Source organism: Peromyscus maniculatus, chromosome 8 (assembly GCF_049852395.1).
Source record: "Peromyscus maniculatus bairdii isolate BWxNUB_F1_BW_parent chromosome 8, HU_Pman_BW_mat_3.1, whole genome shotgun sequence".
NCBI lineage: Eukaryota > Metazoa > Chordata > Mammalia > Rodentia > Cricetidae > Peromyscus > Peromyscus maniculatus.
Genome location: NC_134859.1, coordinates 109,160,690 through 109,180,060, shown reverse-complemented (window position 1 = coordinate 109,180,060; position 19,371 = coordinate 109,160,690). Strand labels below are relative to the sequence as shown.

The window sequence follows — 19,371 nt, the reverse complement described above, 5'->3', positions numbered from 1 at the left end:
TCTAGGAAAAGAAGTGAGCTTCTCTGAGCTTGGCTTACAGGAAGCCTGCAAGGAAATGGCCAGCTATTAACAACAGTTCCTAAAAGGAAAGAACAGGAACTCCGCTGCCCACTCCCACCTCCCACATGCCTCAACTCTCCAGTGAGACCGCTTGAGGGGCCTTTTTGTCCATAGCCCATTTCCAGTCTCATGGGCCTCCAAAAAGGCTAATCTCCTGCCTCAACCAACTAGACTCAGTAACCCATGCTTAATGAAAGGGAAAAATCAGTAGCCATCTTGAGAGATGCTTCTCCCCCCCCTCCTCCAAAGGTATTTGCTGACCAGTAGTTTTAGAAGTGATCAGAAGGTGAACTTAAGGCTAGGACAATAAATCTATGTATCCTGGACTTGGCAAAACAAGATATGGGGAGTAATGGACTCAACTGGCCAGAAGTTGACCTCAGAGGAGAGTAGGACTGGAACAATAAATCTGAATGTATATATCCTGGGTTCAACAAAAGCAGGACATAGGGAGTAAAAATTTATGTCTCTGTAGATACCCTGACTCCTGTTAGCCATCAGTAACCTCATGCTTATAGTTCAGCCAGTAACTTCAAAGAACTGCCTCCCCCCCAACCCCCCTCATCCAATCCCATGCTACATGTAAACTTTTCCTATATAAATCCCTTAAAGTAAGTGCTCGGGGCTATTCTCTTCCACCCACTGTGTCTGATGTTGGATGCTGACCAAGCTTGCTTGTTTTGTTATTAAAAACCTCTGTGTGCTTGCATCGGATATTGGCTCTGTGGTGGTCTTGCTTGGGGGTCTTGTGACCTGGGCACAACACTTACTAGTGAGCCAGACACGAGGAATTAAGTGTCAATGGGCTGTTAGGTTACCTTGTAGCCAAGGATCTCATTCTTACTCAGACTCTTCACTTAGCTGAACATTAAGGTGAGATGTCTGAACAGTTTTCAAACACTGTGCAAAGATGGAAGAGAGATGCAGGAATGTCTTCATCCTGATGGAGCTTGGGAAGAAAGTACATGTTAATACTGTAACATGGTCTTGCAGAAGTCGCCAAACATTCTGGAAAATAGACCACCCACTGGTTTCTGATGTGGAATGCTTAAAGGAGACAGATTTGGAATATGTTTTATTTTATTTTATGTTGTTCTTTTAAAAGAAAAAGTTACCATTCAGAGCTGGATAAATGACTAGCTGGTATGAGTACTCAGTGTTCTTCCAAAGGACCCAAGTTCATTGCCAGCATCCATGCTGGTCAGCTCACAACCACTTTTAACAATGGTGCCAGGGGATCTCACGCCTTCTTCTAGCTTTCCTGGGCATGTGCAAACATGTGGCATACACTCACATAGATATACGTATGTGTCCATAAATAAAAATATATGCATAAAATGTATTACATTTATTTATTTATTTGGGTGTGCCTATGTGTGTGGGCACTTTGTGCTACAGTGTGTGTGTGTGGCAGTCAGTTAATTCTTTCCTTCCACAGTGTGGGTCAAACTCAGGCCATCTGGCTTGGTGGCAAGTGTTTTCACCACTGAGCCATCTCATCAGCATTTATTTTTTATTCTTATTATTTATTCTTGGTTATTATTAATCTCACTATGTATCCCAGGCTGGCCTCAAATTCATGGCCATCCTCTTGCCACAGACTGCTGACAGCTGGGGTTATAGGTGTTCTCTAATGTGGCACTTGGAGAAGCTGGCTGGTGGCAGCTAAATCTCTAGGTGTGGTATCTGGATTCCTGCAATCTTCTGCTCTGACCTTTGGAGAGTGCCAGCCAGGTTTGCTACAGTGGGGAGGCACTCCTCAGGACATCCCTGGTCCTTGTTCTGCTCTTCTAGAAACATCTCCTCATTCTGCCCGGTGGTGGCAGACTAATGACAATCAAGCCTGGAAGTGGTGCCCAGCAAGTCCCTGTCCCTGGCTGTCCTTCAGCTCTTGATGAAACCCCAACTGGAATTGAGAGCAGACAGTGGGGGGTACCTAGGCCCTCCTCAACACCTTATCCCCAGCAGCAGCAGAACAAGGCTGGTTCTGAGATGCCTCTTAAACTCTGTCTTCCTACCAGAGAAGAGCAGCATCCTAGGGCCACGGCCCATCACCTGGGTGCTTGGGACTGAGGTACGGCTGTTCCTTAACTCACTGTCCTGTCCTGTCTCCAAGGACCAGCACTCTGATTGTAGGATAGTTCTGGGAAGGGGAGGCAGGCAGCCAACAGGACAGGGTGACTCAATTAGTCTTTCTCTGTGCTGAGCACCACTCCTGGCTCTGATGATCAAAGCCCTGCCAGAGAAGACACAGAAGGCCATCAAGATCAGGGCTGCTGAGAGAGAAACCAACACTAGCCCTCAGTCCGTGCCACCTTCTTGGAGTGGTGTACCTCATCTAGACCTTTGGAAGAAGGGAACTGATGATGCTGTGGCTAGGGGATGGGTGGACTCCTTGGTTCAAGAGGCATGGTCCAGTAATTCTCCCTGCTTTGGATCCCACTCAGTCCTCAGCCAATGTCTGATAATTAAACCACAACTAGATCTGGGAGAAACTCATGTTTATAGCATAGAGGAGTTTAAGAAGTAGGCAAGATCTGAGAACACACATGTATATGGGCCCTGTCAAAGAAAAGCTCTTAGGAGCCTTGCTACCTTATAGGTGCAGTTCTCTGAGAGAGCCTGAGAAGTACTGGCCTGTCCACGCCTGCTGGGCACCCAGACAGTGGGCCCAGGGCTTCCCTCAGGGCTGAAACATCTGGGGCCTGAAGTCAAACCCCTTAAGTGGGCCAGAGCCATGTGGTTTAGCTTTCTACTGTCCCAAAAGTCCTCCAGAAAGCCGCGGGGCTGAGGGACTGGCCTATTCTTGCCTCATCTTGGACTCCAGCTCCTGGCAGGGAAGCCGTCTCCTGCCGCCCTCCCTAGAGCCCATGTGTCATCGCATCAGGAGTGATGAGGATTCTCATACATTATCAAAAGAAAGACTCAAGTTTCCAGGAAAATGGCCTATCAGGGGTGTGGTGCCTTCAGTCTGAGCTCAGAGGGCCCAGGACAAAGCAGGGGCTAGCTCTCTGGAGACCTAAGCCATGCTGATGAGGACATCACCCCTGGCCAGAGGCTGCTGGGCCTGGTGGGAGGCTGGACCCGGAGGTGAGTGGACATCGTTCCTCTGTCTGCAGAGTGCAAGGAGACCCCAGTCCAGGAGCTCTGCCTTCCATCTCCAGGTTCTGTGGCCTGTGCCCAAACCCAAAGGCAGAGAGAGAGGCCACCGCCTCTAATGTGGATGCTCCTCACATACTTGATTGCAGGAAAGAGGGAGGATGGTGCCATAAACATCAGTGACATCTGCCTGCATCTGGAGAAGGACCAGTAACACTCAGAGTGTGCAGAGGAGAAAAGGGCTGCCCATAGTGCACTGTGTGGACCCACCGAGTGAATTTAAACCTCAGAGGACCTGGCATAGCAGAGGCTTGAAAATTCCCTTGTGGGCATTGTTACAGGTGATTTTAAATTTTCCATTATTTAATATTTTTAAATATCTCACAAAAAAAGTCATAATAAAGGGAAGACCATGCTTGTTTTTAGAAGCCCTCAACTATGCGTGTGTGTGCTGCAGACCTCTGCCCTGCCTCTGCCCACCTCTGCCCTGCCTCTGCCCCTGCCTACCCCTGCATCCTTCCTGCCATACTCAGGAAGGTGACATCTGAAGCTGTACTGCTGGGCTGCTTCTTGGCAAAGGAGAAGATATAGGAAGATACTGGGTGGAGACAGAGGCAAGGGCAGGGAAATGAGTTTCCAGGGTGGGTGGGTCCCCAGCTTTATACTCGAGCAAGGGATTCCCCTAGGGTCAGTGCCCACAGGGATGGAGACACAGTCAGCTACAGCAGCCTGAGGATTCACCTGAACCTTTTAGGGACTTTAACTCAGGCAAAACTGGATCTTTGGCTTTTTATTTTATTTTATCAAAAATTATATTCTATTTTACATATAGCAATAAAACTTGCATATTAGAATACTCTGATATAGCTATAAACAGAAGGAAAAGGGGAAATTTTTTAGACTTTCAGAACTCCTTCCCAGAGAACAATTTTTTAATTTTTTTTTTTTTTTTTTTTTTTTTTTTTTTTTTTTTTTTTTTTTTTTTTTTTGTGGAGCCAATGTGACACATGTCCTTAGGGACTGGTCACAAATGGCCAGTGGAATTTTTTTAAAAGCTGACTTTCACAATCACTGTCAAAATGGAATAGAAAGTTCTGGATTCTTTTGAAATGCAAAAAAAAAAAATGGTTCTTGTTACTTCAATTCCCCAAAAACTGAATTTCCAGATTTGCCACAGAAAAGGAAATAACAACAGAGACAAAACCATTGTAGAACTAATACGTCTTCTCTGTGAGAAATCACTCCTCACACTTAGAGATTAATAAAGTGGAACACTCAATAATAACACAGGACTGGTTCTGGCTAATGCATAGAGGAGAAGCAGCCTTGAGTAGAAATGTCACCAGTTTCTGTCTTAGGCTTAAACATTCTGCATATGCTGTCATCTTTGAATCTCTTTCAAACCTTGAATAATGTAAACAGAGAGAGGGACAGGGGACTGCAAGTCTGGTCACTGGAGCAGGTGGGCGATTTCCGCAGCAAAGATGTTGTCAGAACTACTTCATATGTACGTACATCAGTGTTATTCTCAAATAGTTGTTACGCAGTTACCTTGCACACCTGGCAGAATTATTGTTTTCCTGATAACAGAATTGAGACCCATTGGCAGGTGAGGATTTAATGTTGGTTGTCACTGGTAACTGGGATTAGAGGAACTCTTTGATGTGGCCAGGGTTAAGTCAGGGTTTTGTTCTGGGACGGAGACTTTGTTCCTTTTGTCATGGGAATGACAATCAGGGGTCAGTCTTGGTGAGCAAACACTAACAGCAGTCTTCTAGCAACCCTCAAACCTCAATGACAGGACAAAAGTTTCTAACAGCCTTGTCGGTACACTGCCTATCTTCCAGTCATGTGGGAGGCAGCACTCCATTAGCTAAGTTCTACGTGAGTCACTTAGTACTTCCTAAGCAAGCTTAATAAGAAGTCCTTTTGCCGGGCGGTGGTGGCGCACGCCTTTAATCCCAGCACTTGGGAGGCAGAGCCAGGTGGATCTCTGTGAGTTCAAGGCCAGCCTGGGCTACCAAGTGAGTTCCAGGAGAGGCGCAAAGCTACACAGAGAAACCCTGTCTCGGAAAAAAAAAAAAAAAAAGAAGTCCTTTTATCTATTTTGTTACCTCAGGTTTCTCCTGCATCAAAACTAGAGGAGATTTTAGTTTCACATCCTTTTCATGACTCAGGTGTCATTTATTCTCACTCATCACCTAATATTACCCTTTCTTGATCTCCTTTCTAAATTTTAGTCTATGCCCACACTTATACCTGCTTGCATGTATATATTGTGGGCTAGGATCTACATATGAGGGAGAACATGTGGTTTTTATCTGAGTTTGGGTTGCCTTAATATACTTCCTAGGTCATTTATTTTCCTGCAAATTTCGTAATTTCATTTTTCTTTACAGCTGAATAATACTCCATTTTGTATATGTACCACATTTTCGTTATCTGTCCATCTATTGATCGACATCTGCACTGGCTCCATTTCTCTGCTCTGGTGATTAGAACATAAATAAGCATGGATGAGCAAGTGTCTCTGTGGTAGAATATGGATATGGAGCCCTTTGGGTATATGCTTAGGAGTGGCAAAGTAGTTGGCTCATGTGATAGTTCTATTTTTTAAAGAAACATCCAAACTGATTTACACAATGACTATATTAATTTGCACCCCCACCAGCAGTGAATAAGGGCTCCACTTCCCCGACATCCTCCCCAGCATTTCTTGTCAGATTTCTTGATGATAACCATTCGGACTGGGGAGAGGTGGTATCTCAAAGTAGTTTTAATATGCATGTCCCTGATGAGTAAGGATGTGGAATACCTTTAAAAATAGTTATTGGCCATTTGTGTTTCTTCTTTTGAACTTTCCATTTCATTAGTCCATTTTTAACTGGCAATTTTGTTTCCTTGATGTTTAATCTCTGCAGTTCTTTGTTGTGGGGTGTGGTGGTTTAAATAAAAATGGCCCCTGTAGGCTCATAAGAAGTGACACTATTTGAAAAGATTAGGAGATGCGGTCTTATTGGAAGAAGTGTGTCACTGGGGGGCGGCAGGGGGTGGGGGGTGGCTATGAGGTTTCAAAGCCAAGCAAGGCCCAGTGTCTCTCTTCCTGCTGCCTGCAAATGTGGATGTAGAACTCTCAACTCCTTCTCCAGCACCATGTCTGCCTGCATGCTGCCATGTTTCCCGCTGCACTGATAATAAAATAAACCTCTGAACTGTAAGCCAGCCCTATTAAATGTTTTCCTTTGTAAGAGTTGTTGTGGTCAGCCTGGCGGTGGTGGCGCACATCTTTAATCTCAGCACTTGGGAGGCAGAGGCAGGCAGATCTCTGAATTCAAGGCCAGCCTGGTCTACAGGGCGAGTTCCAGGACAGCCAGGGCTACATAGAGAAAAAAACCTATCTTGAAAAAACAAAAAACAAAGCAAAACAAAAAAAGTTGTTGTGGTTATGGTGTCTCTTCACACAATAGAAAGTTGACTGAGACATGGGGGTCCCTGCAAGCTCTACGGCCAGCAGAGAAATAAACCACTAGAGGCAAGGGGAAAATTCAGCTCAGCACAATTTAGTCAGCTGGGCCGCTTCAAACCTAGGGAGTCTAACTTCAAGCAGTTTATTTTTTTTTACATATTTAAACACAGTAAAACTTTGGGATACATTTCCTTATGACATTATTACAACAAAGTTTAAGGCCTGGCTATGCCAGAACTCCCTTACAAACTATATGTCCTTGGTCAAGTACCTTATGACCTCTTCCACAAGAATGGGTTCTGCTGATTGAGAAGCAATGGGCTGTCTCCACAGAACAGCAAAAGATCACCAAGTTATTAAACAATACTCACTCCAGCCTTCCACGTGAGCAGGTGTCGATTTCTCCTGTGTGTTTAACAATTCTGGCTTCTCTGGTGCTGCCTGTGAGTACGTGGGCCTCGTGTCCTGCATGCTTCGTAAATTTTGGATATTTAGGCCCCTGTCGGAAGCACAGCTGGTAAAGATTTTCTCCCGATCCGTGGGCTGCCTGTTTGGCCTGCTGATAGCTTCTTTGCTGGAGATTGGTGAACCACACCTCTGGGTGTGTCTGTGGTGGCAGTTCCAGAGACTTTGGCTTATGGGACAGAAACCGGGGAGAAACTCCTGCCCTGGATGTGGGCAGCACCATCCAATAGGTTGTGGGCCCAGGTAGCATAAAAGTACAAGGAGAGAAAGCCAGCTATTAAGTGCAAGCTCTACTCTTCCTGATATGTCTGTGACATCAGACTACCAGTGGCCAAAGGGAACTTCCAGGCCTTGAGGGTTGAACTGCACCATGGGGCTCCTTGTCCTGAGACGTCCAGTATTTTGTGCTGGGAAGCTTCTGGGGTTCTCTTGTAAGTACCTTCCATTTCACGGTAGGATCATGGAGAGTACAGACCCTTGCTATTATTTCTGGCTTTGTGTAGGTTCTGGGGATTTGAACTTAGATCCTCGTGTTTGCACAGGAAGTGCTTTACCTGTGGAGCCATCTCTTCACACACACACACACACACACACACACATACATACACACACATGCACACACACATACACACACGCACACACCCATGCACACACACATGCACACACACACACACACACACACACACACACACACACACACACACACATCCTCCCTGTCTTCCTCCACAGAACTTTGAATAATACAGAAAGGAAATACATTGTTACAGGTAGCCTACCAGAGATAACCACTCAGACACAGTTTATAGTCAACTGAAAGTCTTCATTCAGGCTGGCTGGGACCACACCAGATATTCCAGGACCTGGGTGTGGCCTCAATTGTCCAGAACGCAGGATTTTAAAAACAGAACCCACACACTGGCATCTCTTGGCAGCTGCAAGGGGGATTCACAGAAGAAGGCAGAAGCAAACAGTTTTAACAAAGGCTAAAAGCAATGAAGTAGAGGGGTTTCATACAAACAAACGGCCGTTTAACAGAAGCTAAATTAGGTAGGACATCCTGACTTTGGGTTCCTAGGACAGAGCTGGGTAATTTTCCATGAGCTTTGCCATCAAGTTAAACCTGGAACGGCCTCAGCAAGAATGCAAGATGGAAGAACCTCTACGTTGCCTTGCCCTGTTACAACATTTAGGGGCAGAAAGAGAGGAAAGAAGACGTAAGAAGGAAGGGAGAGGGATCTCAGAGCCAAGTGCTCTAAAGGAAGGTAGTAGGAAAAACAGAGAGAGGCCTGGGAGATGGTGCAGGGGTCAAGAGCACAAACTGCTCTGACAGAGGACCTACGTTCAGTTCCCAAAGTCACAACTGCGTGTACCTCTCCAGCCCCAGGCGATCTGATGCCCTTTTCCGGACTCATTGGGCACCTGGGCACTCACATATACAGACACATGCATACACACATAAAATAATAAACACACACATTAAAAATAATAAAAATAAATCTTAAAAAATAATAAAGCTTCAAATAAGAGAACATTTAAAATTTTCCCTGAAGGTGAGTGGCTGAAGAGGGAACCAGGTGTCTATATCTGGCCTTCACACACACATACACCACATACGCACACACAAACATATACTAAGTTTTAAAAAACTATCCCTAAAGAAACAGGAACCAACAAACATCTCGTTCTTCATCTGTTCTGGAAGAGATTAGGACACAGAAACCAAAGTACTGTAAAAATGGGAAACAAGCCGGGCGGTGGTGGCGCACGCCTTTAATCCCAGCACTTGGGAGGCAGAGCCAGGCGGATCTCTGTGAGTTCGAGGCCAGCCTGGGCTACCAAGTGAGCTCCAGGAAAGGCGCAAAGCTACACAGAGAAACCCTGTCTCGAAAAACCAAAAAAAAAAAAAAAAATGGGAAACAAAATTCTAAAATTGTGCTGAGCATGGTAGTACACGCCTCTAATTACAACACTTAGGAACAGAGGCAGGAGGATCTCTGTGACTTTCAGGCCAGCCTAGTGTAGCTGAATTTTTCTTTGGGCCACCAGCTCACAAACAACAACATGGAGACTTATTATTAATTATGAAAGTTCGGCCTTAGCTTAGGTTTGTCCCACTAGCTCTTATAACATATTGACCTGCTTCTATTAATCTACATTTTACCACATGGCTTTTTATGTTTCTTTCATTCTGTATGTCTAACTCCCTCTGTGTCTCGTTGGCATCTCACTGGTGTAATGCGAGTGCCTAGATTCCTTTTCCTCTCTCTCCCCAGAAATCCCACCTAGCCTCTCTGCCTAAATATTGGCTGTTAAGCTTTGTATTGCACCAATCACAGCAATACATCTTCACAGTGTACAAATATTCCACAGCAGCCTAGTCTACACAGTGAAGTCTAGCTATGACTGCATAGTGAAACTCTGCTCCCCACGAAAAAAAAAATTCTGGAATTGTGTCTCATTACATATCACTGGGCCTGAAGGAGTCAGACACACCCTAAGGCCCACGAATCTCAGAGCTTGGCCACTTAGAGATGGCCTCAAAACCAGGAGAGCTGAGAGTCATAAAGCTGACTGCATGCATAAGAAGTGACAGTGTCCATGCCCTCAGGAAGTTAGCTGTCCATGATGAAGCAGTAACAGGGACCCTAAACAATTCAAATTTCAGTGCTGGACATGCAATTCAGTTGATAGAGTACTTGTCTAGCATGCATGAGGCCCTGGATTTGACCTCCAGCATCACATAAACAAGACACAGTAGCACAGGTCTATAATACCAGCACACTAGAGTTGAAAGCAGGAAGATCAGAAGCTCAAGGTCATCCTTGCTATGTAGACTACTTTGAGGCCAGTCTGGGGATATACGAGACCCTGTCTCAAGAAGGTGGGTGTGGGGAGGCAGGGAGAGAATGAATTTAAATTCCTGCAGGACATCCTATGCTGTGGATGAGAGCAGTCTAAGGAAAGACTTGACAGATTACTCACAGGAAAGGGTTAACTCAGCTCTGATCGCCTACCTCAGCTAGACCTCAAGTATGTATTTCCTGACTTCATTTTACTCTTCTACATAACATTGCTTAACATTGCTACAGAGAAGATGAAAAGAAACTGCAAGTTTTTTCACTCCACTTCATGAGTCAAACAGTGACTACAAGCATTTCCTTCTGCGAATCCCTGCCTCGGGAACCCGATTCCAGTAACAGCAAGGCTCAGTCTAGGCTGTCAGCAGATGAGTGCTGAGTTCTGCCAGAGGCGGAGGGCACTGCGGGTCTGATCTTGCTGGGGAGGTATGTATGGCAGGCTTTTGAGGCTGTTTGTTTGTTTGAAGTAAGTGTTTATAAAGGAACTTAGAAACCCGCAAGAGCAAAGCAACGAGGAAAGGCCACTGAACAGGAACCATGGTGCCCAGCGGAGTCCTCGAGTCAACGCTGCGTTCCGATCATGCAGCACACAGCGGCACAGGGGGGTTTTAGGAAAAAAACACTCAGGAATATTCTGGCACAAAGAGCCAGCTTTCCTTTTTGTTTTTGTTTTGTTTTGTTTTTTGAGCCAGGGTCTCAAGTAGCTGAGGGTGGCTTTGAACTCTTGATCTTCCTGCCTCCATCTCCCTAATACTGGGATTATGTGGGCCACCCTACCCAGCTGATATGAGAGGCTATGATTTTTTTTCTCTTTGTGTGTGTGTATATACATACTTGTGCACATGAATGTAGGCCATCACTGTCCACCTTATTTTGAGATAGGGCCTCAGATTGGCCTTGAGCTCACCAAGTTGAGTGGGCTTCTACTTGAATCTATAGGCCCCACCTCTTCAGCATGGCATTATAGAAATATGTCACCATACCTGGCATTTAAAAAAAGATGTAGTAGGAATCTTAAAGAGTCTTATTAATAAAATCAAACCTGAGGCCAGGTATTGGGGTGAACGCTGAAAGATCAGAGAAACAGAACAAGCCACAGCCACCTCACATTGCCAGTTCCTTAGCTGATCCTGTTTCCTCAGACTGGAACCTCTGAACCCTCATCCAGAATGAATCTCAGCTGAACTGCTGCTTAAAAGCCTAAAAGCTTAACCAGCCTAGTTCCTGGTTTTCACGCCTTATATACCTTTCTGCTTTCTGTCCTCACTTCCTGGAATTAAAGGCTTAACTCTTGGGATTAAAGGCATGAGTCACCATGCCTAGCTGTTTCCAGTGTGGCTTTGAACTCACAGAGATCTGGATGGATCTCTGCCTCTGGAATGCTAGGATTAAAGGTGTGAGTGCCACCATTTTCTGACCTCTATGTTTGTCTAGTGGTTGTTCTGTTCTCTGACCCCAGATGAGTTTATTAGGATGCATGATATATTGGGGAACACATTATCACCACAGAAAGATGTATTGATTTTTTTTTGAATGAGTAGTATTTTGTCTGCACATATGCATATGCCCCATGTGTGTGCCTGGTCATCCTTGTCCTTTGACCCCTCTCTTCCCAGAGGCCAGAGAAGCACATTGGACCCCCAGGAACTGAAGTTACAAATGACTGTGAGCCATCATATGGGTGCTGGGAACTGAATCCAGATCCTCCAAAAGAGAACTCACTGATCCTCACTGAGTGGTTTCTTTGCTCTTTACACAGCTGCTTTTTTCTCGTTTTGTTTGTTTGCTTCTTGGTTTGGATTCTAGTGATTGGATCCGGGTCTTCATGCTTAAATAGCAAGCACTCTGCCTACTAAACCGCCTCCCAGTCCTAGCAAAGCTCCCTGAAAACATCAGTGTGGCCAGCTCTTAACCTACAGCTTGCTACCTGCCTGTTGTCTTTTCTCCCTTATCAACAACATATGGGATATATTTATCCCACTTCCTATCATCTTATCACCTGTCATTTCAGCACTTGAGAGATGGAGGTAGGAGGATCAAAAGTTCAGTCATTCTCGGCAACATACTGAGTTCAAGGCAACCTAGGCTATATGAGATCATGTCTGAAAAATAGTAGATAAAAAACAAGGACTGGGATATGGAGAGATCAGTGGTAGAGCCCTTACTTAAGATGAACGAAATCCTGGGTGTGACACTGGGTACACACACACACACACACACACACACACACACACACACACACACACAGGCTTTTAAAAAAGAACATGATAAAGATAGAAAGGATCATAATATGCTGCTGGCCACACATCCTCCTTTATTTTTATTTTTGTCCTGTGGTCCAGATGCTGGCATGCTTTTTCCTCCTTTTTCCTCCTTTTGCTCACCCAGCCTTCTTTCTGAAGAGAAGTTGTCTCAGTGGCTGTGCCCTTGTCAGCTGTCCTTGGCACAGCTGCTTCTGCCACGCCCCTTACCCCGGCACAGTGAACTCTAAATTGAAGCCACAGCTAAACAAACAAGAGGCTGGCTTCTTGCGATCAGCTGAGCCCGGCTCTAAGTTACTCCATCTTGTGTGGAGACGTGGCTTCAGGCTGTGCCTGCCCCTGGTGACTCCATTTTACAAGCAGCACTTGGCTCTATTTAGAGTGCAAATGCCAAGACAGATATCAGCACCTGTCCATTATCAGTGGTGACATGAGGCCCAGGCTTATGCAAGTAAAACAGAACTAGCTATGGCATCAGCATGGGTTGGAACCACGTGGATGTTACTCTAAACTGGAGATCCCACTGAAAGAAACTTAGATAGGTTGGTGGAGGACACAGGACTCTACATCTCACAGAAAAAGCATTCTAGATGTTTTGTTTGTTTTGTTCTGTTTTGGAGACAGAGCATGAGGTAGCTCAGGCTGGCCTTGAACTCCCGATACTCCTTCCTCTACTTCCCTAGTGCTAGAATCACAGGCATGTGCCACACTGCCTATCCATTCCCAATTTAAAAAGAAATCGGGCAGGCCATGGTGGTGCATATCTTTGATCCCAGCTCGGGAGGGAGAAACAGGCAGATCTCTGTGAGTTTGAAGCTGGTCTGGTCTATATAACAATTTCCAGGCCAGCAAGGACTACACAGTAAGACCCTGTGTTCCCCCCAAATTGTAAATTGTCCTTGGCTTTGTTTGTTTACATTATTTAAAACGTGTGTGTGTGTGTGTGTGTGTGTGTGTGTGTGTGTGTGTGTGTGTGTGTGTGTGTGTACAACCCGCAGGAGTCGGCTCTCTTCTTCCACCATATGGAGCCCTGGGGTCAAACTCAGGCTGTCAGGCTTGGTGGCAAGCACCTTTACCTGCTGGGCCATCTTACTGGTGCCCCAGGTTTTGAAAGAAGAAAAATCTTGGAATTTCTTATGAGGCAGTGGGTGGAAGTGTCCCATGCTGTGGCAAATTCTTTGTTTCCTAGGGTGTTCTTTGAAGGATCTGGACCACAGAGACTTGCTCTGTCTTTTTCTTTGAAAATCAGCTTCCGGCCACTCTGCTGGCGTGTGTTCCTACTAACGAGGTGCGTGCACTGCCACTGACAACACCTTCAAGGAAACACTAATTTTGTAAGTGAGAAGCGCAGAAGGGTGTCGTGGCACACACCTGTAATCCTTTTCCCAGGCAGTTTGGAGATTCTTTGGAGCTGTTGGGGCTCATTCTGAATTAATTTTACTTTCTGCTATTTGTCTAACAGGAAGTGTGGTGTCCTTATCTTTCGGAGTTCTTCTGGGCCATTAGAGTTGTGTTGAACCGTTGGAGTGACTGCCACTTGTGTGACAGGCCAGCTTGCGGAGCACTTTTGAGCAAATCTGAGTTCTGTTGAATTATTTGGGTATTCCAGGAAAGCTTGGATCTTGTGGTAGCAAGCAGGAAAAGGAAATAAGGAACTGAGAAAAACAAGAGTATAGAAGATACCTCTTTTGATTTGTGTGACTACGAAAAATATTAAATCTATGCTACTTTGGTGTTCCCTAGAGAGAATTCAAATTAAACTTAGGGTAATCGTTGTGGTTAGTTTTCTTTTTTTCTTTTTTCTTTTTATTTATGTGCATTGGTGTTTTGTCTGCATGTATATCTGTATGAGGGTGTCAGGTACCCTAGAACTGGAGTTACAGACAGTTGTGAACTGCCATGTGGGTGCTGGGAATTGAACCCAGGTCCTCTAGAAGAGCAACCAGCACTCTTAACCACTGAGGTATCTCTCCAGCCCCTATGGTTAGTTTTCATTGTCAATTTGAAATAATCTAGAGTCACTTGGTTAGTGAGAATGACTAATTATCTTAATTGTGTTAATTGACGTGGGAGGACCCACTCACTGTGGGCAGCACCATTCCCTAGGCAAGGGACCCTGGACTGGATAAGGATAGAGAAAGTGAGTTCAGCATGAGCATGCATCCATTAATTCATTATTCTCTGCTCCTGGCTGTCAATGTGATGTGTGACTAATTGCTTCAAGTTTTTGTTGCCTTGAATTTCCCAGAATGGTAGACTGTGACCTGAAATTGTGAGCCAAATAAACATTTTCTCTTTTAAGTTGATCTTGTCAGAGTATTTTATCTCAGCAATGGCTAACAAAACTAAGACAGTAAAGCTGGCATGGTGATGCAAGCCTTTAGTCCCAGCACAAGAGGCAGAGTCAGCCAGATCTCTATGACTCCAAGGCCAGCCTAGTCTGTAGTCAGAAGTTTTCCTGTGTCCTGCCCAGTCCTGCAACCATGCAGACTCAAGTAAACACACAGAGGCTTATATTAATTATGAACTGGGTGGCCTGTGGCTCAAGCTTCTTGCTAACTCGCTCTTGTATATTAAATTAACCCATTTCTATTGATTCAAAAATTGCCACATGGCCGTGGCTTGCTGGTGTTTTCACATCTTGCTTCTCCTGCTGGTGGTTCACAGCCTCTCTTCCCTTCTGCCTTTCTTCTTCCTGCCTATCTGCTTTTATTTCCTGCCTGCCTCTAAGCTGCCTTGCCATAGGCCAATACAGCTTTATTTGTCAGAGCAACACATATTCACAACATACAGAAAGATATCCCACAGCACTAATCTACATAGAATGTCTCAACAAAATAAAACAAACAAAAAAATTAAGACAGTGATTTGTCTAAGAGTGCTAATGTAATTGTTTTTATTTTGTGTTTAAAACAAAGCATGAGCATTTACCTCTAAAACTCTAGTTTACCTTTAAAGATTTACCTCTAAAACCCTAGTTAACCTTTAAAGGTTTACCTCTAAAACCCTAGTTTACCTTTAGAGGTTTATCTTTAAAACCCTAGTAATAAAACCCTGTCTCTAGGAAGATGAGGAATTAAGGGAACCCAGGAAGCTCCAGCACAGTTAACAACATACAGTTAATATTCCTTTTGTTTATAGATATTTTATGTTCAATTAGCAAGGAAAAATAATAATAAATAAAATAGTAAGGAACCAGACTGAAGGACTGTATATGGTCTCAGGTCATGTGCCGTTCCTTTCCTGTACATCGATGTGATGCATGACAATTAATTTTGTGTACAGGGCAGAACGTAATCTTCCTTTGTTCCTGTGATCTGGATTTTAACTCTGTTGATAGTATCCTGTCACGTGTCCCTCAAGAACCACACTGTGATCTCATTAGCAACCCTCTGAAGAGAGCCACTTCAAAATCCACCCAGATTCTATTCTTGGCTGTATGACTGGTGCCCACACCCTAGGACATGTCTTACCCTCTCCCCAAGCACCTCTTTCCTTCTCTTAACCTTCATGTTTAAAAATCTAAATTTAAAATGTCTTTTAAGCCTGGTGAGATGTTTGAGCTGGTAAAGGCACTGACTGTCTTCATCACTCTCTATAGTGCACTGAAGTTGCCATCCTGAGCCTCTATGGCTTGATTCTACTCTTCGACTAAGTTTTGGACCTCCTAATAGTTTCCTTATTATCTTCTTATCATGGTCATTATTATTATTTGTGTGTGAGAGAGTAAGGCTACTGTGATGTGAATGTTGAGATCAAAGGACAACTTGCAGAAGTCTGTGGCAGGAATCTTAAAAAGTCTTATCAATAAAAACAAACCCAAGGTCTGGTATTGGGGTGAATGCTGGAAGATCGGAGAAGCAGAACAAACCACAGCCACCTCACCTTGCCAATTCCTCAGCTGATCCTGTTTCCTCAGACTGGAAGTCTCTGTGTCGTCATATCCAAATGGATCTCAGCTGAACTGCTTCTCGGAAAGACTAAAAGCTTAACCAGCCTCTAGTTCCTGGTCCTCACGCCTTATATACCTTCCTGCTTTCTGCCATCACTTCCTGGGATTAAAGGCATGAGTCACCATGCCTGGCTGTTTCCAGTCTGGCCTTGAACTCACAGAGATCCATGCCTCCAGAAAGCTAGGATTAAAGATGTGAGTGCCACCATTTTCTAGCCTCTGTATCTAGTGGCTGTCTGTTCTCTGACCCCAGATAAGTTTTTTGGGGAACACAATACCACCACAGAAGTCAGTTCTCACCCTCCACCACATGGATTCCAGGAATGTAACTCATGTTACCAGGTTATCAATCTTAGGGACAAGTACCTTTACCCATTAAGCTATCCTGCAGACCCATGGATGCCTTAATAACTAACCACTTGTAGTGACTGTTTATGCATCTGTATTGGCTTCTTCCTCCAGCAAGTCCTCTTTGAATGGTGTAGCTTCTTTAATCCTTTGGAATCATCCAGCAACCTACATTTACAAACCAACAACAGCAAAGTGAGGCTGAATGGAAAGACAGGGAAAGTTCAGGGATACAGAAAGAAAAATGAGCCCTCACCCAGAGTCTGGTTGAGGCCTCTCACCAGCTGAGAGTTAAGGTTTCATCACAATAAAATTAACTGTAGGAAAGTCTACAGAGTCAATTGCTATTTGAGACAGTCTCCACTCTGTAGTCCAGGTTGACCTAAAATTTGTGGTCCTTTTCCTGCTCTAGATGACAAAATGCTAGAGTTACAGGAATGAGCCACCATGCTCAGTTCGAATTCTTACTTATAGACATAGCTCAAATAAGGATGTTAAAATATCAGTGATCCATGTTTATATCCTAACATATATTCATTTGAATTTAGCCTTATTCCTTTCTGGTTCAAAGTCCTGTAATTTCCTAAGAATCACAAAAACAACATAATCAGCCTTGTTCACAGTCAAAACACACATTGACTTCCTTGTAACCTAATAAGCCAAGGGTTTATCTGACATTTTCACCTGAATTTTTATTATTATTATTATTATTATTATTATTATTATTATTATTATTATTATTTGGTTTTTTTCAAGACAGGGTTTCTCTGTGTAATAGCCCTGGCTGTCCTGGAACTTGCTCTATAGACCAAGCTGGCCTCTAACTCACAGAGATCCACCTGTCTCTGCCTCCCTAATGCTGGGATTAAAAACGTGTGCCACCACATCTGCCTACATTTTGATCTGTTTTTATTTTAGCCATCTATGACTGTCCTGTGCCCTGAAGAAACCACCCTATGATCTCATTCAATAAACTCCTTAGATCAGCATAAGCAAACTGAAACACTGATATTTAATCTTTAAAACCTTTGACCATCATGACTGTAAAAACCACTAAATCCATACATGTGGTTATCCTTTGGATTCCAGAAGTTCATGCTCTTCCAGGATGCACCTGGCCCTCAAGACGTCTCAGTTGGGTAAAGGTACTTACCACCAAGGCTGACAACCCAAGTTCTATCTCTGGAACCTTAATGATATTGGAGAAGAGACCTTCAAGTTGTCCTCTGGCTTTTATACACCTGCCATGGCACATGTGCCCCCCACAACAAAATAAATAAACATCAAAAAAATTTAAGAGAAAATCCTGTCTCCCTCCTCCACAGTTAAATCTATATTAAAACTCTATCTCTATCTCTTTCCCGTGTGTGTGTGTGTGTGTGTGTGTGTGTGTGTGTGTGTGTACATGAATATGCACATACAAGTGTGCTTGTGGAAGTCAGAGGTCAACACTGGGCACTTCCAGCCCTATCACTCTCTGCCTCGTTCTCGTGAGATGCGGTCTCTCTCGGAACCTGAAGCTTGCTGGTTTTTTGGTTAGGCTGCCTGGCTAGCCAGCAAGCTCTGCTGATGGCCCCATCTCCAGTCCTCTGGGATCACAGGCGTACACAGGTATATGTGGCTTTTCACAGGGTGCCAGGGATGCAAACTCAGGTCCGAGTGCTCATGCAGCAGGTGCTCTTACCCACTAAGTCGTCACTCCAGCCCTTCCACCTTACTTTTTTGAAACTGGGCCCCTCATTGAACCTTGCACTTATAGGTTAAACTGGCTAGCCAGCAAACCCCAGAGATCCTCCTGTCTCTCCTTACCCAGATCTGACATTGCAAGTCTGTGCTGGTATGTCTGCTTTTTGTGTGAGTGCTGGAGATTCTCTTACACAGAAAGAGCTTACCGACTGAGCCATTGCCCTGGGTCCTAAATTCTTTTTTAATAAATTCTAACTTTGTGTTGTATTGACTAGTTCTGAAAGTCTATTATGTGGTATAATAATCTCAGCATTCCCAGAATCTGCGAGACAGAGGCAGGCAGATTTCTGTGAGTTCAAAGCCAGCCTGGTCTACACAGTGAGTTCTAGGCTAGCCAAGGCTACATAGACCTGGTCTCCAAATAAATAAATAATAATCCCAGCATTTCTGGGTGTAGTGTTACATACCTACAATCCCAGCCTTTGGGAGGTGAAGGCAAGAGAAATAGAAGTTCAAAGTCATCCTCATCTATGTAGTGAGTCCCAGACTAGCCTGGGCTACATAAGACCCCGTCTAAAAGAAAATAACCGGAGAATCCTGGTGCATTTTATTGGAGGTTGCTAGTGAGGACTCAGACTGCAATACACTTCTCTCCATCACAGAGGGTTCACACCAGTCCAAATCAGCTACTAAGATGCCGGACCTGAGAGCATGTTCGTGCATATGAAATATGAAATCTCCAAAAAACTAAGCATTTGTCACTGGTGGATGTTGATACTGGAGTGGGAGCCATGAGTGGTGGTAAGCACCTTTAATCCCAGTACTCTGGAGGCAGAGGTAGACTGGTCTTTGTGAGTTTGAGGCCAGCCTGGTCTACTTAAGGAGGTCCAGGCCAACCAGGGCTCCATAACGAGAAAAATAGAAAAGAAAAAAAAAATGGAGACAAAGAAATAAAAAGGAAGCTGAAGTGGGAAGTGTTGCTGAGAAGTTGGGATTATTCTGGCCTGCTTTTTTCTTGCTCTTTTTCTCTACTACTTTCAGAGTACACAAACTGGTTGCACTTTCATGATGTGCACGCTCTTTAGGAGGAAATAAACTTAACTGTGAAGGGCATCTCTGTGGGTAAGACACTGGGTACCCTCAGCCGCCCCTTAGCTCCTCATCAGCCAGAGGCAC

At 44.4% G+C, this 19,371-nt stretch overlaps 1 protein-coding gene across 1 annotated transcript in view; it reads left to right on the top strand.

Moving 5' to 3' along the window:
- Positions 1 to 3,016: 3,016 nt before the first annotated feature.
- LOC102906545 (secreted and transmembrane protein 1A) overlaps positions 3,017 to 19,371 on the top strand; it is a 28,220-nt gene continuing 11,865 nt past the window's right edge. Inside the window, exons 1-2 of the mRNA XM_076543954.1 lie at positions 3,017 to 3,150; positions 3,309 to 3,500. The gene's annotated coding sequence lies outside the window, so the exon portion shown is untranslated. The remainder of the gene's footprint in view (positions 3,151 to 3,308; positions 3,501 to 19,371) is intronic.